The 5,731-nt window shown below is 52.6% G+C and overlaps 1 long non-coding RNA gene across 1 annotated transcript in view; it reads right to left on the reverse strand.

Annotated features, from left to right (window-relative positions):
- Window positions 1-4,485: 4,485 nt before the first annotated feature.
- Window positions 4,486-5,731, reverse strand: part of LOC120620278 (uncharacterized) — a 2,861-nt gene continuing 1,615 nt past the window's right edge. The window contains exon 3 of the long non-coding RNA XR_005657794.1: window positions 4,486-5,281. This is a non-coding gene — a long non-coding RNA (uncharacterized LOC120620278). The remainder of the gene's footprint in view (window positions 5,282-5,731) is intronic.

Here is a 5,731-nt window from a genome sequence, read left to right on the forward strand (position 1 = left end):
GCTTCAGTGTCCACGCAGGGAAATCTTGTACTTGTACTTCAGCATTTCATAGTATGTTTGCGGTGATACGTGCGAAGTTAATGTCAATGGTACAGGTTAGTAAAGCGCAGAGACACGGTGTTTCCCGAGACCTACAGTCAGTTCCGGCTGAGGACTAGACTGCAGGCTGCTGGCAGCCTGACCTTGTGTTTTCAGCCCGTCTAACCTGCCTCTTGCTGGGCGAGAGCCTCCAAGGGGCTGGAGGAGAGAGTGGGAGGACAGATTAGGTGGCCACTGTGGGGTGGGGTCACCCACTGAATGCGTCCTCTCCCTTTTTGTCCTTTCTCCACCTTGCTCATTGGAACAGTATGAACAGTCTTACTCTGGTGTTCGTTTGAATCCAGCCAGCCACCCACCTGGAGCTTCAGCTCCTCTGTGCGGTTCCATGCTGAGTAGGATAATTGCATTTTGCTATGTGCTGCACTGCACACAAGAGCATTGAGGCCTGCTTGTCTCTTGGGGGCCAACTTCCCTTCTGTCCACGGACGGAGGCCAGGGTGGGCACCGCATGTGGCACGGTCTGTGTTAGGAGCACAGGCACGGAGGAGCCTGGGCCCCAGAATGCCCTCCCACCACCTCGGCACTCAGTAGCCACTCTGGGTCTGCCCAGTGAGCACAGAGCATACGTCACAAAGCGCCTTCATGTCTGTCGCTCGCGCCCTGCAGCCCTCAAGGAGTATGGCGATGTTATTAGCCTCGTCTAATAGAAGAGTAAATTACGGCTGAGAGAGAGAGTGGCTCACCCGCGGTTACCCCTAGTTTCAGTTACGTCACAGCGCTAGAGCTTGGGTCCTCGGTTTCGCTGCTCCGCCACAGTTGTTCTTCCTGGTGGAAGTCTGGGGCGCGGGGCAGGCAGCAGTGTTGCCGTCCCGCCCTCCACCTGGTTCTCTGTGTTGGGCCTGTGCTGTGGGCCAAGCTTGGCGGCTGTGAGTCTAGAGCTGCTCCTGCCTTGAGGCCTTTGCTCTGGCCAGTCTTCTACCAGGAAAGCTGTCTCCAGCTGTCTTTAGGGTTTTCACCACCTCCCTAGGTCCTTGCTGCAGTGTCACTTTCCCAGTGAGGGCTTCTCTGATTGTTTGAATTTGCACCACTCCACACCAGATACCCATGTCTGCCTTCGCTGCTGTGTTTTTCTCAGCTATTATCATCACCCGACACACTGTAATGTGTCCCTGGGTTTTGGTTTTGAGGGGATCTAGCTGTCCCACAAGAATGTGGGTTTCTTGAGGGCACGGGCTCGGTTTTGGTCTTTGGTCTCTCCAGTGACCGGAACCATGGGTGGCACATAGTAGATGCTCAGTGAACCTGTGTCGAGGAAGCGGATGAAGCAGCGTGGTTTTGAGCTCTCTGCATTTGCCTCAAATCACTGAGGCTCCTGTGAGGTGCTGGTGGAGTCCCTGCCATTTCACATAAAGCGTGTGATGGAAAAGCAGGTGTGTGGTGTGTCTGACGTCAGTGCTTCGTGCCATGTCCAAACTCCAGAGTTCTTTCTCTTCTTACTTGGATGTTGACTTCAGAATGGCTGGTCTTTCTTTCTGACTCATGAAGGCTGCTCTACTTTGAATCTGAAACATTAGGGGAAAGTGAAACTAAAACGCATGATGCATGATTAGTTCTTATTACATTTTACTTTCTGTACGTATTTCCCTCCCTGCCATCTCAGCACCATCCGAGCCTCCATCACCGTCCCCTGGACAGTGCTGCAGCCCTCTGCCCGTTCCACCTGAGGCCACTCCCTCCGAGCCGCCTGCCAACCCACACTCCGGCCCCACAGCAGCCAGGGGTCTGCTCTGTAGCCCCGGCACTCACCCATCTCGGCCACGGTCACCCTCACAGCTTTAACCACCAGTTCTGTGAGTGTCGTCAGGCCCGTCGCCCCATTAGGATGTAGCTTCCTAGGGGCAGGGACCACGTCTGCCTTAGGTAGGTCATGTCCCTGAACCCTGGCTGGCACAGTGGCCATGTTTTTTCAGTAGATGGGGTTAATACTGTAGTAGCTTACCTCCTTTAAGACACTGTGACGAGTAAAAGGAGAGCCTATATTTTTATGAGGTAACAGAAAAACCATAGCCTTGGAGAGTCACGAGTACTTCGAGAAGTCATTTCACAGTCTGAGTTGTCTGCGCTGGGCGAGTTAGAGGCCTCGGAGCTCCCCTCGACCCTCCCAGGACTGTGACATGGAGCTGTGGGATGTGCTGTGAGCTGTGACAGTGAGCCAAATGTGCCTGCTGAGTGGGGCAGGGAGGCTAGAGAGGTTCCTGGGGTGATGCGGGGAGCCCTGGAATTCTCGGTGGAGGGGGATGGTGGTTGTGCAGTGTGGGTGCTGCCAGCATCCTCTCCCTGCCCTCTCTCAGCCTGGCCCCGGGACCACCTTCCCACCCTCCCGTACCTCCACACCCACCCTGTTCTCTCCTCTGACTGTGGCCCCCAAACCAAAGCAGGCCTGGCTCTGCTGCAGGTCCAGAGCATTCTGTACCCACAGAGCATGCGGATGGTTTCAGCCAGCTGCCAACACAAAGGAAGGTGGCTAATTAGTTTGTTAATTTATGGTAAGGTGGCATGTGTCCCTTAAAGGAGAGGCTTATTTTAAGCGCCTTTAAACCTCTCACAGGAATTATGCTTTGGGGCTGGGTAAACTTGCCAGGCACCTTGTAAAGGTAAGAGTTAGCATTAATGTTTACAGGTGGGAAAAACCTGGGCTCCAACTTTTATCTTGTGACAGGCTATGTGAAGTATGCAGAACATAGTGTTTCTCTACCCAAGATCTCAATCCTGGACCACCCACAGGGTACAATGCTAAGAACATGAGCCCCAGGATTGTCTTAATGCCTTTTACCTGCTGTGGGGGTGGGGAGGGGCTCCTTCGGAAAGAGAGGGAGGGAACCCCACGGGAGCAGCTGTTCCAGGACGGGTTGCAAGGCTGCAAGCAGGTCAGTGCGCTCAGTCGCTTCTCCTCCCGTCCCGTTTCCTGGTTGAGTGTGTTCTTGTTCTACAGTTGCTTGATTCACCCTGGAATAAGCAGGCTGTTTTTCATCGCTGCTCTGAGTTGAGAGTTTGCTTTGTTAGTTAAAAAAAAAAAAAGGTAAATTAGAGAAATTATTCTGTACACTCTTATAGAAAGTGAATTGTCAAAGGCTGGCGTTTGGAAACAGTAATGCCAAGCAGAGTTCCCGCCAGAACCTGCGTGTTTTCAATGAGGAGTCCAGTAGAAACTGAAAACGAAAACGAGGACTTGCGCCTGGCAGTGTCCTCGGCCCTGCGGCTGCTGGCGGAGCAGGCAGCTGCTTGCCCGTAAGCTGGGACTTGCGCTGAGACTTTTAGATGCGTCATCTCTGCAGGGTTGGCTTCTTTACCCTCTTGGGAGTAGAATGTGGGTGTGTCTTTTAAGGGAGTTGGGTGTCACCTCACCCGGTAGAGGTGTGCCCACTTCCTCCTTAGCCTTCCCCAGCTCCCTCGGCCACTGGCTCCTCGTCCTGCACCACCATTCCGCTCCGGAGGGCTACCCTCTGCCCAGCTGGTATTTCTCAGTGAAAAGTCACAGCCCTAGTTGCAGCCTTACTGTGAAGCCTCATTAAATCCTGCCATTTTATAATGATTAGGTCATGGCAGGAAGTTTTTGTTTCCCAAACACAGGCTTAGGCCTCACTCAGCTCAGAGTGCCTCTGCCCTCTCTTTAGGCCTGGACACTCAGTCCAGCCTCCTGTCGCTGCTCCCCTTCTTCCCCCACTGTGGGCTCCTGTCCCCCTGGGCAGTGTCCCAACTGTGCAGACTTCCCAAATTCTTCCTTGGTCCCCATCCCCATCTAAGGAAGCACTAGCGAGACACTGTCCCATGACCCCCTGCCTCCTGACCCCTTACTGTTCTCCAGGCAAAGCCAAAGGACCCCATGAGCTAACTTCCAGAAAAATGGTGCTTCAGCTACTGGTGAAACAGCCACATGTCCTACAAAGAGGCCGAGGTCTAGAAAGAAAGAGATGGAGCTTCCGTGACACTGAATCAAGGGGCTTTTCCCCAACCCCCCAAATGTATGAAAACAGCCAAACCATGACATTGGCACATCACCAAGCTCAGGAATTATTCGTTAGTTCACTGCTACCTCACACTCAGAAGGTCAGATAGGAAAGATCAGATGGGACAGGGCTCATGTCCATCTTCCTGGCGACAAGAGGCTGAGGCCTCAGGTCAGATGGCAGGCTCAAGGCCACACGACCCACAAGCTGGGCATTGCACTCAGAGTTGGGACTCAGCAGAAGAAAAGGATGTTTATCAAGTGCCAACAGAATGCTGAGCAGCACGAGATACACAAGGATGGGACTCAGCAGAAGAAGAAAAGGATGTTTATCAAGTGCCAACAGAATGCTGAGCAGCACGAGTGACCCAAGCCTACAAAGCCTGGGACGAGGGGATGGGACAGAGGAGGGAAGGGCAGGGGAGCCAGATGTAACTGGCACCCATGCCAGGGGTCAGGGAAAGAGGCAGCTGTTGGGCACAGAGGCAACATGAATGGAGATCCCGGACAGGGCACAGGGGAATTGGCGCTGTGCTGGGTCTCAAAATCTGAAGCTGATCTGGAGAACCAGAGGAAGGGGGAGGCACTCTTGGGACAAAATGCATGTCCCTTTGTGGGGATCGACAGGCCTGAGTCAGTTAAAGCAGTGATTGAGTGACCACCCCCTCCTACAGTTCATGGCTTATGTTAAAAGCCCATATGAATTTAACACTTGAATCCTTGTCCTATTTAATGAGGATTTAATGAGGCTTCACAGTAAGGCTGCAAATGTTTTCCCAAAGACCTCGCAGAGGCAACTCTGAGACACTCGATCAAACACACCAAATGTTAGACAGCTTGGGCCGAGAGCACCTCTAGAGAGAGAGGGGACCAGGGTCCAGGCGTTAGGACCTGGAAAACTGACCACACTGTGACTGACACAGGTGCCAGGGGCCTTGGCACCTCATGTGTTTGTGTTGCTAATGAGGAAATTAAAAAAATACAAAACAGAAATACAGAAAATACAGAATAAAACAAATTCAGAAGTCTTAGGCTCACACATGCATAAGCAAAAAGAGGACCTTCTCAGTGGTATCTACGCTAGCAGCTGGGCGTGACTGAGACGCAGCTGCCGGCACGCTGCACTAACGTCACTTCACGTCACTTCACAGGTCGGCACCAGCAACGAAGGAGACCCCGATGATGCACACTTGGGGAGGCCACACTTGCAGCAAGGAACCGGACTAAGACTTAACACTGGCCGGGTAGCAAAACTCATGATCTCTCTTCTTTCTCCTCTCTCTCTCTCTGTCCTTGTCTCGACTTATATAACAAGCGTGTACTACATTTATAGAGTGGTGAGGTTGGGTTTCTTGTTTTATAAAACAGCCAGAATTAAGACTGCTTTCTCGACTAACCGTTTCCCTCTATTGACCTTCCCCACTTCTCACTGAATTAGCGTTTGACCTACTTGTGAAGTGCTGGCTTTAAAAATATACAGCTACCCTAAAGGAAAATGCTGGAGGTGGCTCTTGAATATTTAATGGGAGTGAGCACACCCGCCCCTCCCTCCAGTCCACACACTGGGGAGTTGGGAGTGAGGGGAGGCTCACTGATGCCCAGGCTGGCTGAATCCCACTCCAAGTGGGCACAACACCCAGGCAAAGCCACTGGTATCCAGTCCTGTTCCTGGACCTAAGGGCTGTG

This window comes from Pteropus medius, unplaced genomic scaffold (assembly GCF_902729225.1).
Source record: "Pteropus medius unplaced genomic scaffold, Ma_sr-lr_union100, whole genome shotgun sequence".
Taxonomy (NCBI): domain Eukaryota; kingdom Metazoa; phylum Chordata; class Mammalia; order Chiroptera; family Pteropodidae; genus Pteropus; species Pteropus medius.